Genomic DNA, 22,684 nt, shown 5'->3' with positions numbered 1-22,684 from the left:
TGGGTGCGGAAGTTGAGTCTCTTGTCTAAGTATAGGCTAAGAAACTTTCCATCATTTTTATTGCTAATGTTTACATTATCTATCTGAAGCTGAATTGCATTTGTTGATTTGTTTCCAAATAAGATATAGTAGGTCTTTTCTATGTTTTGTGTGAGGCTTGTTGGTTGACAACCACAAGTAGACTTTTTTTAATTAATTGTTTACAACATTATTTAACAGGAGTGGGTTGGGGTCAGAGTAGATGAGTAGTATCATCAGCCAACAATATAGGTTTAAGTATGTTAGAGACATTAGGGAGATCATTGATGTATATAAGAAACAGGAGGGTCCTAGGATGCTGCTCTGTGGCACCTTTACGGTAATTAAGTGGTAGAGTGGGAGAGGTTATATCATTGATGGCTTCATATTGGTGTCTGTTACTAAGATAGGATCGGATATAGTTTAGGGCAAGGCCACGGATTCCATAATGGTGGAATTTAAGTAAGAGGTAGTTATGGTTAACAGTATCAAAGGCCTTTCTCAGGCCGATGAAGAGTTCAATTGGAAACTCACTTTTGTCAAGGGCTGAGAAGATTAAGTCAAGCAGACTAACAATAGCATCATTGGTACTCTTTTGGGAGCGGAAGCCAAACTGACAGGGACTTAGTATATTGAATTTTACAAGATTGGAGTAGAGCTGTTTGTAAAAAAAAAAAAATAATTTTGATAATATAGGTAGATTCGATATGGGTCTGTAATTATTTATGTCTGCCGTGTTACCTCCTTTATGAACTGGCGTTACTCTTGCTTTTTTAAGGATATCAGGGAAGGTATGACACTCTAGGGATTTGTTGAACAGCAGTGCTATGGATGGTGCAAGGGCATGGGAGGCACGCCTGTGTACCATCGATGGTATTTCACTAATGTTCCCAGCTTTGGTTTTTAGCGAGTGAATGATGGACACAACATCTGTAGGGCTGACCGGAGAGAGGAGAAGAGAGTTTGGATAGCTGCGTGAAAGATATGTGGTAACATATGTCTGAGTCTCTGGGATTTTTCGGGCAAGGTGAGCACCAAACGATGAAAAGAAGCTATTAAATTCAGTTGCTGTTTCAAGATCTGTTGCAGGTGTATAACCATCCTTGGAGATTTTTATCTTATTATGTAAATGTTGTTTAGCTCCTAGGATGGTAGAGATGGCTCTCCATGTGCTTTTTATGTTGCCTTTTGCTTCTTTGAATCTATTCTCGTAATAGGAACGCTTTGCTCTTATTATACTGGTAAGCACTGATGCATACCTCTTAACTACTTCTTTTCCAACTAGGCCAATCCTAAGTTTTTTTTCATATTCATATTTCTTGTCGATTGCTTTAAGTATGCCATTAGTGAGCCAGGGATTATTTAACCTTTTTGCCAGTTACTTGCTTGGTGAGGAGAGGACAATAAGTATTGTAAAGGCTTTAAATTTTGGAAAGAGGCTAGTTAACGAATTATTATCCTGTGTATTGATAAATTTAGATTCCCAGTTTACATTGTGGAGGGCATTTGTGAGATTGCCTATTGCCGCTTCACATTGTAACCTAAAGGTAATTTTCTTGTTACCTGGTGGTGTTATGGCCATGTTCGCTACAAGGAAGGTAGGATAGTGGTCAGTTGTTCTGTCAGTGATTATACTTGATGTAAGAGGAGCTGTTATGTTGGTCCATCAGTGATCCAGGGTAGTCGCAGATGTTTGAGTGACTCGGGTGGGCCTGGTGATTGCGGGGATGAGCATACAGGAATTCATGCTGTTGAGGAAACAGTCTACTTGAGGGTTATTTTGTAGCCCTAGGTCAATATTGAAATCACCTCTGAGAACTATGTGATTTTTGTTGAGATTATTGTTTATGGTAAGGTTCCTCAAGTTGTTATTGTATTTGTGTCTAGCTTCAGACACAAGCATGTTACAGTTATGTCTTAAAGAGTTGAGAGCAATTAAGGATGATAAAGAGTCACTTACAACTAATGTATCAAGTTTGGATACTTGTACACATTTCAGTGCAAGGAGCAAGGCAAATAGTTCAGTCTGAAGGGTAGAGGCCCAGTTGTTTATACGGACTCCCCACTCAAAATATAAGTCATATCCTATTGCCAGGACAACTGCACTTCCAGCTGCACCCGTTGGGCGCTGTAGGAAACCTTCAGTGTATATGATTTGAGAGAGAGAATGCTCTGTGGACAGAGCATCAATATGGCTTAAGACGTTGAGCTTTGCCTCAAGACAAAGCTGGGACTGATCTCTAATTTGCTCCTTTGATGGAAAGGGAGGGATTAAAATTGAAAAGGGTGTAATTTCCTACAGTGCAGGAAAGTGCTATTGTTGTCTCTCTTGGTACAAATTATAAATCTGATACTTTCTGAGTTCAGTTCCAATTTTATTTATCTATTTGAAACAATGCTTACATTCAATAAAGAAATTCTGGAGGGCTTCTGTGCAACGGTTAGGATGAGCTAGCCTAAGCATTTTTATACCAATTTGACAGTTATTTTCAGTAACACGATAAACAACGCTCGGAATATTAAGTTCCTTTCTCATATTAAGTATCTTTGTGGTACGAGGGCACCCAAGGATTATCCTCAAGGCTTCGTTCTGCAATTTTTCAAGCCCTCCAAGCTTTCTTTCAGGATGCCTTAAAGTTAGTTTAGTTCATTTATTATGCACCCCATACCCATCTTGTGGGCGGTAGTGGAAAGGGTTGCAGAGGCACATAATGGGCTCAGGGACTGAACCCAACAATTCATTTAGCTAAGCAAGTTACAATCTTGATGAGCTAGTTACAAAATTCAGTATAAGTCGTCACATCAACAATAGGTTCGAGATCGATCACAAGTACAGTTTCTAAATTAAGCAACTGACATATGTGGAGAGCTAGTGTCACAATTGATATGTTTGTCCTGCACACCGCTCCCCATCCAGTGGGCAGCGGTGGATTTTTTTTGATAGGTTACAATCACTTAGTTACTACTTACAGTTAGCAAACTGGGGATATTTGGCTAAAATTTCTGGTACCAGATCATTTTGAATGAAATATTGACACATCGTTGGTACATTGGTTATAGAATTGTCTCTGAATTCACTATCACATAGTGACGAAGGGGTGTGCAAATAATTTTGTTGACAGTTAACATTTGGTCAGGTCTACATCGGCAGATAATGAGAATTCCCAGAAATACTTGTAACCGAGTCTAAGCCGAGCAGTAGTAACATCTAGAAGTCTGCTGATTTTATTGGATGAACTATAGATGTGTGGCTCCTTTTGCATAATAGTATTGAACGAAAGTTAATCTCCCCAAACACTTTCGCGTTTTGGGCAAGTTACCCCTCCACTCTCTCCATTTTTGTTTGGACATTCCCTGGTAGTGTGCGGAAATACTGAAAAGTGTATACTCTTTTCAACTTTGTCACCTTAATTCTCGTCCTATGTCTTTCATTTTGGTATCAATGCGTTCGCAATAGAATTCCCAACAGAACTATGTGCATATAATGTCAAAGACAGCAGCGCGCTCCACCCGCCGACAAGATGAATGTAGGCCAAGGGTACCAGAAAAAGAAAGCTGAGCCACCCTCAGGCAACTCTCATTACATTAGAGAGTGTGATAATACTGAAAAGTGTATACCCTTTTCAACTTTGTTACCTCAATTCTCATCCTAGTTTTTTCAATTTGGCATCAATGTGTTCGCAATAGAATTCTCTACAGGACTAAAGGCATATAAACTCCAAAAGCCCGGCTTACCATCCGCAACAAACAGAGTAAGCGAGAGTGTGTTACCAGGGAGCGCACAAGAGCGATAAAATGTATACACTCTTTTCATTTTGGTCACCCCAATTTTCATCCTAGGTCTTTCATTTTGGTATCAATGTGTTAGCAATAGAATTATCTACAGGTTTAAATGCATATAAACTCCAAAAGCAAGGTGTACCATCCGCACAAAACAGAGAAAGTGAGAGAAAGTAACCCGGGAGCACTCTAGTGCAATGTAATGTGAACACTCTTTTCACTTTGGTTACCTCAATTCTCGTCATATGTCTTTCATTTTGGTATCAATGTGTTCGCAATTGTATCTGCTGGCATTTTACCCTTTGCTTGGATCTGAAGGGTTTTAGGCTCACCACGATGCAATCTGATAGTACCACAGGTGTATATACCTATCTTCAAGCAGCAATTCACTCATTCAAACCGACTTATAATAGTTATCCATATATAAATGGTAATCTTTGTTCTACCTGTTAACCTGTCATATGAAGAAAGATTGTCAAAGCTTATATTACATTCTCTAGAAAAGCAAAGAATTAGGAGTGACATATGGTAGAGGTGCACAATGGGATGAATGGACATAACAAAGGGGACATTAATGGGGTATTAAAAGTAGCAACACAAGACAGAACTCGAAACAAAGTGTAAAAATTGGAAAAATTTAGATTTAGGAAAGAACTGCATGAGTAAATACACTGGGTTTGTACCTTAAGGTTCATGTATGCAATATTACAGAGTTCCAGTTAACTCCCATGCATGCAATTACTTTATGTTATGTTTATGTTTTTTATGTTAAAATGTTTTTGTTGATTTGTTTGTATATTTTCATAAGTAAAGCATGCTTACCGTCTTATTCCAAGTTTTATGATAACTTTACAAGGTTTAAAACATAAAGTTCAATATATATTCTGGTTTTCACACATGAATTATACGTTAATATAACATCATAATAACGTAATGATGTCGTGTAAATAACGTTATACTGACGTCATATAAATGTTATATTTATGTTATAAGAACGTAAATTGGATAGCTTTACAGAAAGTAAACAAAAAAAACTAAATGTTGACTGAAAATTATTTATTCTTAAATATAAAGCATGAAAACATTATAATACCATAGCATTCACTATTATTTTTAAATTTTTACATAAATCTTAAAAAACTGTGTCTCAAGAATATATGTTTTTAGTTATATCCTTTGGTTTTAAGAACATCAGATATACGTATTTATGTCAAAAGTTACAGTATTACCTTTGTGGAACCATTTAAAAACGTCCACAAACGTTCTGTGTTTGCTGGGTTATCCCTACCTCCACCAAGTACCCAAAGTTCAGTACACTGTGGTCACTCATTCCTATGGGGGCTTCAACTTTGACTTCCCTTATTTCTGACTCATTTAGGGTGAATATCAAGTCGAGTCTAGCTGGTTCATCAGTGCCTCTCACTCTTGTGGGTTCCTTGACATGCTGGCTCAGAAAATTTCTTGTTGCCACTTCCAAGAGTTTAGCTCGCCACGTATCTGCACCTCCATGTTGGTCCCCATTCTCCCAGTCTATTTTTCCATGGTTGAAATCGCCATGATTAAGAGTCTTGAGCCATTCTTGCAGGCAACTGAAGCTGCTCTCTCTAATATATTAATGGTTGCCATGTTGTTCCTATCAAACTCCTGTCTAGGTCTTCTGTCATTTAGGGGAGGGTTGTAAATGACTGCCACTATTATCTTAGGTCCACCCATTGTTATAGTTCCTGTTATGTAATCTCTGAATTCGTCACAGCCCGGAATGGCCATCTCATCAAACTCCAGTCCTTCTTTATCAGCAGGGCCACTCCTCCACCTCCTCTCTCTTCCCTCTCTTTCCTTACTATATAGTAGTCCTTTGGAAACACAGCATCTGTTATGACTCCTGATAGTTTTGTTTCCGATAGTCCTATTACATCAGGGTTTTCTTCTTGCGCCCTTTCTGCCAGTTCACTTGCTTTGTTGGTAATCCCATCAATGTTTGAGTACATTACCTTGAAGCTCACTTTCTTATATCCAGTTTCACCCTCATTCCCCACAAGTGTAGGAAGTTGTTCCATGGTCATTGCTACTTGGGTAGGCTCATCCTCCTGTGAGGTAGTTCCCAGGGGTTCAGGGGGAGGTGGAGTGGGGGATGAAGGGCTTTGGTCTTCCTCAGGCCTGCTTGGGGCAGGAAGAAGTCCTGGGGGTGAGGGGGCAGGTATTGCTTGGGGAAAGGGCACGCCTTCCTGCGGTGTAGTTGACAGGGGTTTGGGGGAAGTTGGAGTGGGGGATAGAGGGCTTTGGTCTTGCTCAGGCCTGCTTGGGGCAGGGAGAAGACCAGGGGCTGGGAAAGCAGGGGATACTTGGGGTAAGGGGAGGGGGAGGATTTGGGCTTCATGATGGGCATTGTGCAGGGGCAAGGAAGGGTTTGTGCTGGGGGATAGGGGGGGGCCCTATTGGGTGGTGGGCTGGGGTGTTGCATTCCCCCCTGGGGTTCCTGGGTTGCTGGATTGGGGTTCCCCACTCTCCTCTGGGATTGCTGGGCTGGAGGCTGAGGTTCCCTGGCTCCCTTCCCTCTCGTTGCGCCTTTTCCTTGCATCTGCTTCCCTTACTATCTCGTCTCTGGTCATGTCCCTCTGAACATATACCTCTTTGTGTAGTTCCTTGCATACCTCAGTTTGCTCTTCTTTGCTAGGATGTCCTCTTTGATGTCCTCGCTCTTGAATACTACCTTGATCAATCTCTTTTTGTCTCTGTTGTACTGGCCAATCCGGAAAAAAATGTTCTATGTCTCGTTCAGCCCCTTCCATTCCTATCTCCTTTAATATCCCTGCCACTGCAGCTTTGTCTTTAGTCCTCGATTCCTCCCTTGTGGAGCCCTCTTGTTCCTTCACACCTACCACTACTACAGTTCTTTTCCTTTCCATTAGCTGGCTTGTGCATCTAGCTGCCTCCTGTGAGGTTACTGCTTTCATTACAACTTCCTTAACTGTGGACATTTCTCCTGGGCTCTTCAGCATTTCAGCAAAGGTTGGGCCACTTGTAGCGGTCCCTGTCATTGCTACATCTCCTGGCACCTGGGGGTTGGTCCCCTGGGCTAGAGTCTGATGAGGGCCTGTTTTTAGGCTTTTTTCCTCCGCTTGTACTGCACTTAGCTTTATCTGCAGCTTATATATAGTTTCCCTCAGGTCCTTCAATTCCCCACTGACTTCCTTCCATACCTTAGCAATCATCTCTATGAATGACTCGTCCAGTCCCTCTCCTCCAGCTTCATTCTGTTGTCTTACCATCCCGCTTGACCTGTGTGTGTGTGTGTGTGTGTACTCACCTAGTTGTACTCACCTAGTTGTGTTTGCAGGGGTTGAGCTCTGGATCTTTGGTCCCGCCTCTCAACCGTCAATCAACAGGTGTACAGATTCCTGAGCCTATCGGGCTCTGTCATATCTACACTTGAAACTGTGTATGGAGTCAGCCTCCACCACATCACCCCCTAATGCATTCCATTTGTCAACCACTCTGACACTAAAAAAGTTCTTTCTAATATCTCTGTGGCTCATTTGGGCACTCAGTTTCCACCTGTGTCCCCTTGTGCGTGTTCCCCTTGTGTTAAATAGACTGTCTTTATCTACCCTATCAATTCCCTTCAGAATCTTGAATGTGGTGATCATGTCCCCCCTAACTCTTCTGTCTTCCAGCGAAGTGAGGTTTAATTCCTGTAGTCTCTCCTCGTAGCTCATACCTCTCAGCTCGGGTACTAGTCTGGTGGCAAACCTTTGAACCTTTTCCAGTTTAGTCCTATCCTTGACTAGATATGGACTCCATGCTGGGGCTGCATACTCCAGGATTGGCTTGACATATGTGGTATACAAAGTTCTGAATGATTCTTTACACAAATTTCTGAATGCCGTTCGTATGTTGGCCAGCCTGGCATATGCCGCTGACGTTATCCGCTTGATATGTGCTGCAGGAGACAGGTCTGGCGTGATATCAACCCCCAAGTCTTTTTCCTTCTCTGACTCCTGAAGAATTTCCTCTCCCAGATGATACCTTGTATCTGGCCTCCTGCTCCCTACACCTATCTTCATTACATTACATTTGGTTGTGTGTGTGTGTGTGTGTGTGTGTGTGTGTGTGTGTGTGTGTGTGTGTGTGTGTGTGTGTGTGTGTGTGTGTGTGTGTGTGTGTGTTTATTGTGGGTTTATTGTGGGGTGGCACGGTGGGGGGGGGTGGGGTTAACTGGTGGAGGGATGGAGTTAGAGGGAGAGAGGGAATGAAAGGGAGAGGGGGAGTGAAGGGGAGTGAAAGGATGTCAGGGAGAGTGAGGGAGAGCGAGGGAGAGAGGGAGAGGGAGAGTGAGGGAGAGAGGGAAATAGGCCGAGCAGAGGAGAGAGGAAGGAGGACAATCAGGTGGGTGAGGGATGGAGGGTCAGTCCCTGGGGTAAGGGGTGAGGTTGGCGGTAGGCTGGTTTGTGTGTGTGTGTGTGTGTGTGTGTGTGTGTGTTTACACTGGCGTGTTATGGTGTGGAGGGGGGGTAGGTCTAGTCAGTGGCAGTGTAATGTAACACACAGGTGTGAGAAAACTAGTACCAAGCTGAGGCTCTTGAGTTACTTTTTAGTGTTTTAATTAACTTATGTTCAAAGCTAATTACTATATAAAAAACACTGTACACCTTGTATGACTGACTTTGAGAGGCACTCACCTCCAAGTAAGCAACCCACAGCACAATTAGGTGATTTATGAAGCGATGTCCGCCTTAATTGTTGACGTCCCCGCCAGAGGTCCTCCCACGTGGTGGTCCAAGCTCTTCCCGTCTCAGGCCTCTGGTGCCACCGTCTTGCCACAATCTCGTTCTTTTTCTTTTTTTTTCTTATCCAACGTTATAGGAATACACTATGTTGCGTTATCACTGCAATGCTGTACCTTCATATGACCAAAAACTATGTTTTGGGCTCACTGGTACGTAAATATTCCGAGAATATTGAAGTAATTCGCGGACCGCCGTCCTACACTTGCTCCCTGGCCATCCCCTACACTGTGCGTGTGTGTGTGTGTGTGTGTGTGTGTGTGTGTGTGTGTGTGTGTGTGGTGAGTGTATGTGTACTCACCTAATTGTACTCACCTAATTGTGCTTGTGGGGGTTGAGCTTTGGCTCTTTGGTCCCGCCTCTCAACCGTCAATCAACTGGTGTACAGATTCCTGAGCCTACTGGGCTCTATCATATCTGCATTTGAAACTGTGTATGGAGTCAGCCTCCACCACATCACTTCCTAGTGCATTCCATTTACTAACAACTCTGACACTGAAAAAGTTCTTTCTAACGTCTCTGTGGCTCATTTGGGTACTCAGCTTCCATCTGTGTCCCCTTGCTCGCGTCCCACCAGTGTTGAATAGTTCATCCTTGTTTACCCGGTCGATTCCCCTGAGGATTTTGTAGGTTGTGATCATATCCCCCCTTACTCTTCTGTCTTCCAGTGTCGTAAGGTGCATTTCCCGCAGCCTTTCCTCATAACTCATGCCTCTTAGTTCTGGGACTAGTCTGTGTGTGTGTGTGTGTGTGTGTGTGTGTGTGTGTGTGTGTGTGTGTGTGTGTGTGTGTGTGTGTGTGTGTGTGTGTGTGTGTGTGTGTGTGTGTGTGTGTGTGTGTGTGTGTGTGTGTACTCACCTAGTTGTGTTTTCGGTGGTTGAGCTCTTGCTCTTTGGTCCCGCCTCTCAACCGTCAATCAACAGGTGTACAGATTCCTGAGCCTATTGGGCTCTATCATATATACACTTCAAACTGTGTATGGAGTCAGCCTCCACCACATCACTTCCTAATGCATTCCATTTGTCAACCATTCTGACACTAAAAAAGTTCTTTCTAATATCTATGTGGCTTATTTGGGCACTCAGTTTCCACCTGTGTCCCTTTGTGCGTGTTCCCCTTGTGTTAAATAGACTGTCTTTATCTACCCTATCAATTCCCTTCAGAATCGTGAATGTGGTGATCATGTCCCCCCTAACTCTTCTGTCTTCCAGCGAAGTGAGGTTTAATTCCCGTAGTCTCTCCTCGTAGCTCATACCTCTCAGCTCGGGTACTAGTCTATTGGCAAACCTTTGAACCTTTTCCAGTTTAGTCTTATCCTTGATTAGATATGGACTCCATGCTGGGGTTGCATACTCCAGGATTGGCCTGCCATATGTGGTATACAAAGTTCTGAATGATTCTTTACACAAGTTTCTGAATGCCGTTCGTATGTTGGCCAGCCTGGCATATGCCGCTGATGTTATCCGCTTGATATGTGCTGCAGGAGACAGGTCTGGCGTGATATCAACCCCGAAGTCTTTTTCCTTCTCTGACTCCTGAAGAATTTCCTCTCCCAAATGATACCTTGTATCTGGCCTCCTGCTCCCTTCACCTATCTTCATTACATTATATTTGGTTGGGTTAAACTCTAACAACCATTTGTTCGACCATTCCTTCAGCTTGTCTTGGTCTTCTTGAAGCCTCAAACAGTCCTCTTCTGTTTTAATCCTTCTCATAATTATAGTATCGTCCGCAAACATTGAGAGAAATGAATCGATACCCTCTGGGAGATCATTTACATATATCGGAAACAAGATAGGACCGAGTACAGAGCCCTGTTGGACTCCACTTTTGACTTCACGCCAATCGGAGGTCTCACCCCTCACCGTAACTCTCTGCTTCCTATTACTTAGGTACTCCCTTATCCACTGGTGCACCTTACCAGCTACACCTGCCTGTCTCTCCATCTTATGTACCAGCCTCTTATGCGGTACTGTGTCAAAGACTTTCCAACAATCCAAGAAAATGCAGTCTGCCCAGCCCTCTCTTTCTTGCTTAATCTTTGTCACCTGATCGTAGAATTCTATCAAGCCTGTAAGGCAAGATTTACCCTCCCTGAACCCATGTTGGCGATTTGTCACGAAGTCCCTTCTCTCCAGATGTGTTACCAGGTTTTTTCTCGCGATCTTCTCCATCACCTTGCATGGTATATGTGTGTGTGTGTGTGTGTGTGTGTGTGTGTGTGTGTGTGTGTGTGTGTGTGTGTGTGTGTGTGTGTGTGTATTCACCTAGCTGTATTCACCTAGTTGTGCTTGCATGGGCTGAGCTCTGCTCTTTCGGCCTGCCTCTCAACTGTCAATCAACTGTTACTAACTACTATTTTTTACCACACCCCATACACCCCAGAAAGCAGCCCGTGACAACTGACTAACTCCCAAGTATCTATTTACTGCTAGGTAACAGGGACATCACGGTGAAGGAAACTCTGCCCATTGTTTCTCGCCGGCGCCCGGAATCGAACCCAGGACCACAGGATCACGCGTCCAGCATGCTGTCCGCTCAGCCACTGGCCCCCTTTATGTGTGTGTGTACTCACGTAATTGTACTAACCTAATTGTGCTTTCGGGGGTTGAGCTTTGGCTCTTTAGTCCCCGCTTCTCAACTGTCAATCAACTGGTGTACAGATTCCTGAGCCTACTGGGCTCTATCATATCTACACCTGAAACTGTGCATGGAGTCAGCTTCCACCACATCACTTCCTAGTACATTCTATTTTTTAACTACTCTGATACTGAAAAAATTCTTTCTAACGTCTCTGTGGCTCATATGGGTACTAAGTTTCCACCTGTGTCCCCTTGTTCGTGTCCCACCCATGCTGAAGAGTTTGTCTTTGTCCACCCTGTCAATTCCCCTGAGAATTTTGTATGTGGTTATCATGTCTCCCCTTACTCTTCTGTTTTCCAGGGATGTGAGGTTCAGCCTCTTTAGCCTTTCCTCGTAGCTCATTCCTCTCAGTTCCAGGACGAGCCTGGTGGCATACCGCTGAATCTTCTCTAACTTTGTCTTGTGTTTAACTAGGCATGGACTCCAGGCTGTGTGTGTGTGTGAGTGTCTGTGTGTGTGTGTGTGTGTGTGTGTGTGTGTGTGTGTGTGTGTGTGTGTGTGTGTGTGTGTGTGTGTGTGTGTGTGTGTGTGTGTGTGTGTGTGTGTGTGTGTGTGTGTGTGTGTGTGTGTGTGTGTACTCACCTAGTTGTACTCACCTAGTTGTGTCTGCAGGATCGAGCATTGACTCTTGGATCCCGCCTTTCGAGCATCGGTTGTTTACAGAAATGACTCTTGTCCCATTTCCTTATCATACATGGTTTTAAAATTATGAATAGTATTTGCTTCCACAACCTGTTCCTGAAGTGCATTCCATTTCCCCACTACTCTCACGCTAAAAGAAAACTTCCTAACATCTCTGTGACTCATCTGAGTTTCAAGCTTCCATCCATGTCCTCTCGTTCTGTTACTATTCCGTGTGAACATTTCGTCTATGTCCACTCTGTCAATCCCTCTGAGTATCTTATACGTTCCTATCATGTCCCCCCTCTCCCTTCTTCTTTCTAGTGTCGTAAGGCACAGTTCCCTCAGGCGCTCCTCATACCCCATCCCTCGTAGCTCTGGGACGAGTCTCGTTGCAAACCTCTGAACCTTTTCCAGTTTCATTATATGCTTCTTCAGATGGGGACTCCATGATGAGGCGGCATACTCTAAGACTGGCCTTACGTAGGCAGTGTAAAGCGCCCTAAATGCCTCCTTACTTAGGTTTCTGAATGATGTTCTAACTTTTGCCAGTGTAGAGTACGCTGCTGTCGTTATCCTATTAATATGTGCCTCAGGAGATAGATTAGGTGTTACGTCCACCCCCAGGTCTCTTTCACGCGTCGTTACAGGTAGGCTGTTCCCCTTCATTGTGTACTGTCCCTTTGGTCTCCTATCTCCTAGTCCCATTTCCATAACTTTACATTTGCTCGTGTTGAATTCTAGTAGCCATTTCTCTGACCATCTCTGCAATCTGTTCAGGTCCTCTTGGAGGATCCTGCAATCCTCATCTGTCACAACTCTTCTCATCAACTTTGCATCATCCGCAAACATCGACATGTAGGACTCTACGCCTGTAAACATGTCGTTAACATATACAAGAAATAGAATTGGTCCCAGCACCGATCCTTGTGGTACTCCACTTGTTACTGTTCGCCAGTCCGACTTCTCGCCCCTTACCGTAACTCTTTGGCTCCTTCCTGTTAGGTTGTTCCTTATCCATGCTAGGACCTTTCCCCCCACCCCCGCCTGCCTCTCGAGCTTGAACAGCAGTCTCATGTGCGGTACTGTATCAAAGGCTTTTTGGCAGTCCAGAAATATGCAGTCTGCCCAACCATCTCTGTCCTGTCTTATCCTCGTTATTTTATCATAGAATTCCAGAAGGTTTGTTAGGCACGATTTCCCTGTCCAGAACCCATGTTGATGTTTGTTCACAAACCTAATGTTCTCCAGGTGTGCAACCAGTCGTAGCCTAATTATTCTTTCCAGTATTTTACAGGGGATGCTTGTCAGTGATACAGGTCTATAGTTAAGTGCCTCCTCTCTATCGCCTTTCTTGAAGATCGGCACGACATTTGCCTTCTTCCAGCAACTGGGCAATTCTCCTGACATAAGTGACTCATTAAAGATCATTGCCAGAGGCACGCTGAGGGCCTGTGCTGCTTCTTTTAGTATCCACGGTGATACTTTGTCTGGTCCAACTGCTTTAGTTGCATCTAGAGTTGTCAACTGTTTCATTACCTCCTCTGCTGTCACATCTATATCTGATAGTCTTTCATCTAGGGTAACCCCTTCCAACAATGGGAGCTGCTCAGGCTCGGTAGTGAACACTCCATGGAAACTGGCATTCAGTGCCTCGCAGATTTCCTTGTCACTTTCAGTATATGCCCCCTCTGTCTTCCTTAGTCTTGTCACTTGGTCGTTCACCGACATTTTTCTTCTTATATGACTGTGTAGTAACTTAGGTTGTTTTTTTCGCTTTGATTGCAATATCGTTCTCATAGTCCCTTTCCGATGTTCGTCTTATGTTAATGTAATCGTTCCTAGCTCTGTTGTATCTGCTTCTGTTGTCCTCTGTTCTTTGTCTTCTGTACTTCCTCCACTCCCGCCTGCTGGCCATTTTTGCTTCCTGACACTGTCTATTAAACCATGGGTTATTATATTCCTTCTTATTTTTTCCCTTTACCGTTGGTATAAATCTCTCTTCGGCCTCCTGGCATTTCTGTATGACTAGGTCCATCATATCTTGGACTGTTTTTCCTCTAATTTCTTCCTCCCACTGCACTTCATCCAGATAGTCCCTTATCCTCATATAGTCCCCTTTCCTGTAGTCAGCTCTCCTTTCGCAGATCTCTTGTCCCATGGTCATAAGTTTGAATTCCATCATGTAGTCAAAGACTAGGACACAATGGTCACTGGCCCCTAGAGGTATTTCATGCTCTAAATTCTCGATATCTTCTACGTTCTGGGTGAAAATCAGGTCTAATAGGCTCGGTGCATCTCCTCCTCTTTCCCTTGTGTCTTCCTTCACATGTTGTGTCAGGAAATTCCTGTCTATAACATCTACTAATTTTGCTCCCCACGTTTCGTCCCCTCCATGGGGATTCCTTGATTCCCAATTTATCTCTCCATGATTTAGGTCCCCCATGATCAGCAGCTTCGCTCTCATTCTGTGGGCTAGTGTTGCTGCCTTCTGCAGTTCATCTATACATGCTTTGTTGTTGTCATCATACTCCTGCCTGGGTCTTCTACTGTTTGGTGGGGGATTGTTTATTACCAAGATCACAATCTTCCTCCCATCTACTGTCAGAGTTCCATGTATGAAGCTTGTGCACTCATTGGTAACTCGATTTCCCAGGTCTTCAAACTTCCATTTCCGCTTTATTAGGAGTGCTACTCCCCCTCCCTGTCTCTGTGTCCTCTCTTTTCGTATCACCTGGTACCCTTCAGGAAAGATTGCATCTGAGATCATGTCATTAATTTTAGTTTCCACAATTGCAACTATGTCAGGATCTGCTTCACTCACTCTTTCTTTTATCTATTCTGCTTTATTAGATACCCCATCAGCATTGGTGTACCAAACCTTGAGATTCTTCATGGAAACTCTTGTACCAGAGTTCTCCCTTTCTCTGGGGGTCTGGGGGGATCTGGGGGATGTCTGGGGGGTGACTGGGGGCAGGGGGGATCTGGGGGATCTGGGGGTGTCTGGGGGATGACTGGGGGCGGGGAGGGTCCGGGGGATGTTTGGGGGGATCCGGGGGGTGTCTGGGGGGTCCGGGGGTGTATGGGGGGGTGAAAGAGTTCAGGAGGGGTGCTTGGGGGGCTACTGGGGGCTGGGCTTCTAGGAAGGTAGGTAGGAGGGTCTGGGGTAGGGCCTGGGTAGGTAGGTCTGGAGTAGGAAGGGCATACTGGGTCTGAAGATTAGGGAGGGCATAGAGGGGTTGGGAGATAGCGTAAGGTTGGGAGTCAGATAGAGGTTGAGAGGTTGGGAGGGGGAAGGATAGAGGGGGTGGGGGGAACCTCCCACCCCCCTCGCAAGGGTGGGGGGTCACATGGAAGGAGAGGGGATGAGGAGGGGTGAGGGCTGGGTAGGCTTTGGGTGTTGAGGGGATGAGGGCTGGGTGGGTTCTTGGGGTTGAGGGGATGAGGGCTGGATGGGTTTTGGGGGTTGAGGGGATGAGGGCTGGGTGGGTTTTGGGGGGTTGAGGGGATGAGGGCTGGACGGGTTTTGGGGGTTGAGGTGATGAGGGGGTCCTTGGAATGTGGGATGAATTTGACTCCAGTGGGGTCAGAGGGGTCAAGGGATGTGTTGGGGAGATAAGCAGGGGCGGCTGATTTGGGGAAGGGGTGACCTGAGAAGCAAATGTGAGCTGGTTAGCATGGGGTGGATTAGCACTGGGGTGTGTAGCTGCGCTCAAATGGGAAGAGTCGTATTTTTGTTTGCTTGCTCTGTGGGCTATCTGTTCCTCCTTTGTCATGAATTTGTCAATATATACGTTGTAGTAATTTTCGCTACCTCTGAGTAAGTGTTTGTGATGTAGTATGTAATCCACTGCCTCTTCGTTAGTGAACTGTACCAGGACAGGTCGTTTCCTGTTACAGTTGTATGGTCCAATGCGTCGTTGAACTTGCACCTCATTCCCTGCCATCTGGGCTCTCATGTCTCTCAAGATCCCCTGTAGCTCTAAATCCTCAATCTTCATCCTTTCCTGCCTCGATGGTGCCCTGGCTTCAAGTAATCCATGGATTATGATTGTCCTCTTTCTCAGTTCAGGGTCATGCTGGTGGCCCTCTCCCTGGCTGACCCCCACCCCTCCCACACCCGCTACTCCACCTACTACTACTCCCCCTTCCCCTGCCAAGCTTCCCTTATTCCTGCCAAATTCATTAGTAAGCCTAGATATTTCTCCTTGCCATTCTACCCTGCTCTTCGTGATTTCCTCTTGAATATAATCCATAAACTCTTGTTTGAGTCTTTGAACCTCGCCCTGTATCTTATTAAAGACTTCACTTTAAATCCCCTGGATTAGATCATCTATCCAAACATCCCTCTTCTCTACAAATTTCCCAATCATCTTCTCCACAATCCTATCTTCTTCCTCAATCATAATACTGTTGGACCTAGACCCCCTTCCTGACCTAGTCATTGCTATAATGCAACCTTACCCACAGGGGTTCCAAGTATCTTACCGTCCTGCTAACACAATAGGTGAGTGAATCTCCAATCGTCGTCCCACGTGTGTGTGTGTGTGTGTGTGTGTGTGTGTGTGTGTGTGTGTGTGTGTGTGTGTGTGTGTGTGTGTGTGTGTGTGTGTGTGTGTGTGTGTGTGTGTGTGTGTGTGTGTGTGTGTGTGTGTGTACTCATCTATTTGTACTCATCTATTTGTTCTCACCTATTTGTGTCTGCAGGATCGATCATTGACTCTTTGATCCCGCCTTTCGAACCGGCTGTTGTTTACAAGCAATGACTATGGTCCCATTTCCCTATCATACCTAGTTATAAAATTATGAATAGTATTTGCTTCCACAACTTGCTCCTTAAGTGCATTCCATTTTTCCACTACTCTCACGCTAAAGGAAAACGTCCTAACATCTCTGTGATTCATCTGAATTTCCAGCTTCTACCCATGTCCCCTCATTCTGTTACTATTTTGTGCGAACATTTCGTCTGTGTTAACTCTGTCAATCCCCCTGAGTATTTTATATGTTCCTATCATATTCCCCCTCTCCCTTCTTTTTTCTAATGTCGTAGGGCTCAGTTCCTTCGGGCGCTCTTCATACCCCATCCCTCGTAACGCTGGAGCGAGTCTTGTTGCTAACTTCCGAACCTTTTCCATTTTCCTTATGTGTTTCTTCTGGTCGGGACTCCAAGATGGGGTGGCATACTCTAAGACTGGCCTCACGTAGGCAGTGTAAAGCGCCCTAAATGCCTCCTTACTAAGGTTTCTGAATGATGTTCTAACTTTTGCCAGTGTAGAGTACGTACATTGTCCAGAACCCATGTTGATGTTTGATTAGAAACCTTATGTTCTCTAGGTGTGCAACCAGTGTTAGCCTAATTATTCTTTCAAGTATTTTACAGGGGATGTTTGTCAGTGATAAAGGTCTATAGTTAATTGCCTCCTCCCTATCACCTTTCTAGAAAATCGGTACAACATTTGCCCACTTCCCTTCCAGCAATTGGGCAATTCTCCCGACATAAGTGTTTCATTAAAAATCCTTGCCAGGGGCACGCTAAGGGCCTTCGCTGACTCCTTTAGTATCTACGGGGATACTTTGTCTGGTCCAACCGCTTTAGTTGCATCCAGTGTTGTCAAATGTTTCATTACCTCCTCTGCTGTCACCTCTATATCTGATAGTATTTCATCTAAGGTAATCTCTTCTAACAATGGGAGCTGTTCAGGCTCGGTTGTGAGCACTCCATTAAAACTGGTATTTAGTGCCTCGCAGATTTTCTTGTCACTTTCTGTATATGCCCCCTCTGTTTTCTTTAGTCTTGTCACTTGATCGTTCACAGAAATTTTCTTCTTATATGGCTGTGAAGTAATTTAAGTTGCTTTTTCGCTTTGATCGCAATATCGTTCTTATAGTTTCTTTCCAATCCTCTTCTTAAGTTAATGTAATCATTCCTAGCTCTGTTGCATCTAATCCTGTTGTCTTCTGTCCTTTGTCTTCTGTACTTCCTCCACTCCCTCCTGCTTCTCAGTTTTGCTTCCTGGCACTGTCTATTAAATCATAGGTTATTATATTCCCTCTTACTTTTTTCCTTTACTGTTAGTATAAATCTCTCTTCGGCCTCCTGGCGTTTCCGTGTGACTAGGTCCATCATATCTCGGACTGTTTTTCCTCTAATTTCTTCTTGCCACTGCATTTCTCCCAGATAGTCCCTTATCCTCCTGTAGTCCCCATTCCTGTAATCAACTCTCCTTTCCCAGACCCCTTGTCCCATGGTCACAAATTTGAGTTCCATCATGTGTCACCATCATTGTGTCCTAGTCAAAGACTAGGACACAATGGTCACTGGCCCCCTAGAGATATTTCATGTTCAAAATTCTCGATGTCTTCTACGTTCTGTGTGAAAATCAGGTCTAATAGGCTCGGTGTATCCCCTCCTCTTTCCCTTGTGTCTTCCTTCACATGTTGTGTTAGGAAATTCCTGTCTGTAACATCTAATAACTTTGCTTTCCATATTTGTTCCCCGCCATGAGGATTCCTTGATTCCCAATTTACCTCTTCATGATTTAGGTCCCCCCATGCCCAGCAGTTTCACTCTCATTCTGTGAGCTAATGTTGCTGCCTTCTGCAGTTCATCTATACATGCCTTGTTGTTGTCACCATACTCCTGCCTGGGTCTTCTACTGTTTGGTTGGGGATTGTAGATTACCAAGATCACAATCTTCCTCCAATCTGCTGTTAGAGTTCCATGTATGGAGCTTGTGCTCTCATACGTACCCCGACATTCAAGGTCTTCACTCTTCCATTTCCGTTTTATTAAGAGTGCCACTCCCCCTCCCTATCTCTGTGTCCTTTCTTTTCTTATCACCTGGTACTCCTCTGGAAAGAGTGCATCTGAGATCATGCCATTTATTTTAATTTCCATTATTGCAACTATGCAGGATCTGCCTCACTAACTCCTTCTTTTACCTCTTCTGCTTTATGAGTTACCCCATCAGCATTGGTGTACCAAACCTTGAGACTCTTCTCGGAAACTCCGGTACCAAAGTTCACCCTTTCTCTGGAGGTCTGAGGGGTGTATGGGGGTGAATGGGGTCTGGGGGGGGGGTGCCTGGGGGCGAATGGGGTCTGGGCATCTAGGAAGGTAGGAAGGAAGGTCTGGAGTATTAAGGTCTGGGTAGATAGGTATGGAGTAGGAAGGGCATACTGGGTCTGAAAATTAGGCTAGGTCTGAGAGGCATAGAGGGGTTAAGAAGTAGTGTGATACTGAGAGTCAGATAGAGGTTGAGAGGTTAGGGGGAGAAAGATAGTGGGGGGGTTGAAGAAAGAGGGGAGGGTGGAACATGGATTGTAAGTGGGAGAGAGGTTGTATTAGTCAGGAAGGACTCAGGGGTAGGTGTGGGCATTGGGGCAGGAGGGGGGAAGAGGGAAAGGAGGAAGAGGTGGGCGGCTTGCAAGGGGAGGAGATCATATGGAAGAAGGGGAGCAGAGGAGGGGTGAGGGCTGGGCAGGTTTTGGGGGTTGAGGGGATGAGGGGGGGTCCTTGGAAAGTGGGATGAAGCAGATGGAATTGAATGCAATGGGGTCAGAGGGGACAGGAAAGTTGTTGCAGGGCTGAAAGATGGGAGGGCTGATTTGGGGAGGGTGTTGCTTGGGAAGGAGTTGTGGGGTGGTTAGCAAGGGTGGGGTAGATAACTATACTCGAATGGGTAGAGTTGTGGCGTGCAGATAGGTTTGTCCTGTGGGTTATCTTTTCATCTTTTGTCATATATATCTATCAGTATACACGAGCCTACTGGGCTCTATCATATTTACATTTAAAACTGTGTATGGAGTCAGCCTCCACCACATCACCTCCTAATGCATTCCATTTGTCAACCATTCTGACACTAAAAAAGTTCTTTCTAATATCTATGTGGCTTATTTGGGCACTCAGTTTCCACCTGTGTCCCTTTGTGCGTGTTCCCCTTGTGTTAAATAGACTGTCTTTATCTACCCTATCAATTCCCTTCAGAATCTTGAATGTGGTGATCATGTCCCCCCCTAACTCTTCTGCCTTCCAGCGAAGTGAGGTTTAATTCCCGTAGTCTCTCCTCGTACCTCATACCTCTCAGCTCGGGTACTAGTCTGGTGGCAAACCTTTGAACCTTTTCCAGTTTAGTCTTATCCTTGACTAGATATGGACTCCATGCTGGGGCTGCATACTCCAGGATTGGCCTGACATATGTGGTATACAAAGTTCTGAATGATTCTTTACACAAGTTTCTGAATGCCCTTTGTATGTTGGCCAGCCTGGCATATGCCGCTGATGTTATCCGCTTGATATGTGCTGCAGGAGACAGATCTAGCGTGATATCAACCCCCAAGTCTTTTTCCTTCTCTGACTCCTGAAGAATTTCCTCTCCCAGATGATACCTTGTATCTGGCCTCCTGCTCCCTACACCTATCTTCATTACATTACATTTGGTTGGGTTAAACTCTAACAACCATTTGCTCGACCATTCCTTCAGCTTGTCTAGGTCTTCTTGAAGCCTCAAACAGTCCTCTTCTGTTTTAATTCTTCTCATAATTTTAGCATCGTCCGCAAACATTGAGAGAAATGAATCGATACCCTCCGGGAGATAATTTACATATATCAGAAACATGATAGGACCGAGTACAGAGCCCTTTTGGTCTCCACTGGTGACTTCACGCCAATCGGAGGTTTCTCCCCTCACCGTAACTCTCTGCTTCCTATTGCTTAGATACTCCCTTATCCACTGGAGCACCTTACCAGCTACACCTGCCTGTCTCTCCAGCTTATGTACCAGCCTCTTATGCGGTACTGTGTCAAAGGCTTTCCGACAATCCAAGAAAATGCAGTCCGCCCAGCCCTCTCTTTCTTGCTTAATCTTTGTCACCTGATCGTCGAATTCTATCAAGCCTGTAAGGCAAGATTTACCCTCCCTGAGCCCATGTTGGCGATTTGTCACGCAGTCCCTTCTCTCCATTTGTGTTACCAGGTTTTTTCTCACGATCTTCTCCATCACCTTGCATGGTATACAAGTCAAGGACACTGGCCTGTAGTTCAGTGCCTCTTGCCTGTCGCCCGTTTTGTATATTGGGACCACATTCGCCGTCTTCCATATTTCTGGTAGGTCTCCCGTCGCCAGTGACTTACTATACACTATGGAGAGTGGCAAGCAAAGTGCCTCTGCACACTCTTTCAGTACCCATGGTGAGATCCCATCTGGACCAACAGCCTTTGTAACATCCAGATCCAGCAGGTGTCTCTTGACCTCCTCTCTCGTTATTTCGAACTCTTCCAAGGCCGCCTGGTTTACCTCCCTTTCTCCTAGCACAGTGACCTCACCTTGTTCTATTGTAAAGACCTCCTGGAACCTCTTGTTGAGTTCTTCACACACCTCTCTGTCATTCTCTGTATACCTGTCCTCGCCTGTTCGAAGTATAATGCCTGTTCTTTCACTGTTGTTTTCCTTCTGATGTGACTGCGGAGTAACTTTGGTTCGGTCTTGGCTTTACTTGCTATATCATTTTCAAAACTTTTCTCTGCTTCTCTTCTCACCCTGACGTACTCATTCCTGGTTCTCTGGTATCTCTCTCTGCTTTCTTGTGTTCTGTTATTCCAGAAGTTCCACCACGCCCTTTTGTTCAGTTTCTTCGCTTCTATACATGCCCTATTATACCATGGATTCTTCTGTTGCTTCTCGGATTTTTCCCTTAGGGCCGGGATGAACCTGTTTACTGCCTCCTGACACTTTTGGGTAACATAGTCCATCATACCCTGTACAGACTTATCTCTGAGGTCTGTATCCCAAGGTATTTCACTTAGGAAACTTCTCATTTGTTCATAATTCTTCTTTCGGTATGCCAGCCTTTAGATTCGTAGTTCTTTTTGGGGGGAGATAAGTCCTAGCTCTACCAGGTACTCAAAGTACAATACACTGTGGTCACTCATTCCCAAGGGCGCTTCCATCTTAACTTCCCTTATATCCCACTCATTTAGGGTAAATATCAAATCAAGCATTGCTGGTTCATCTTCTCCTCTCATTCTTGTTGGTTCTTTGATGTGCTGGCTTAGAAAGTTTCTTGTTGCCACGTCCAGCAGCTTAGCTCTCCATGTTTCTGGTCCTTCATGCGGGTCTTTGTTCTTCCAATCTATCTTCCCATGGTTGAAGTCTCCCATAATTAGCAGTCCAGATCCATTCCTGCTAGCAACAGAAGCTGCTCTTTCTATTATGTTAATGGTGGCCATGTTGTTTCTATCATATTTCTGTCTAGGTCTTCTGTCATTTGGTGGTGGATTATGTATGACTACGACTATAATTTTTTTCCCTCCATTTGTTACAGTACCTGCTATGTAGTCACTGAAACCTTCACAGCCCTGAATATCCATCTCCTCAAAATCCCAGCCTTTTCTTACCAGCAGAGCTACACCACCCCCACCTCTTCCTTCCCTCTCTTTCCTCATAACATAATAGTCCTGTGGGAACACTGCGTTTGTTATCGTTTTCGTGATCTTTGTTTCTGTGAGGGCTATTATGTCTGGGTTTTCCTCTAGTACCAGTTCTCCAAGCTCATTTTCTTTATTTGTAATTCCATCTATGTTAGTGTACATCGCTTTGAGGCTCACTTTCTTCTGTCCCTTCTCAAATCGCCTCCTTGGTGAGTGTTCTGCTGGTGGGGGAGGCTGTTCCATGGGTGTGAGGACCTGTGAGGTGGATAACAGGGTCTCAGAGGATACTGGGATGAGGTGCGGGGGATCCAGTGAAGGGGGAGGGACTGGGAGGGTACGGGGTGAAATGGGAGGGAGGATGGGAAGGAAAGGGGGGGAGGGAGGACTCAGGAGGAGGGGAGGGGTAGAA

The sequence above is a fragment of the Procambarus clarkii genome, chromosome 81 (genome assembly GCF_040958095.1).
Source record: "Procambarus clarkii isolate CNS0578487 chromosome 81, FALCON_Pclarkii_2.0, whole genome shotgun sequence".
Taxonomy (NCBI): Eukaryota; Metazoa; Arthropoda; class Malacostraca; order Decapoda; family Cambaridae; genus Procambarus; species Procambarus clarkii.
Note: the sequence above shows the minus strand (reverse complement) of the source record.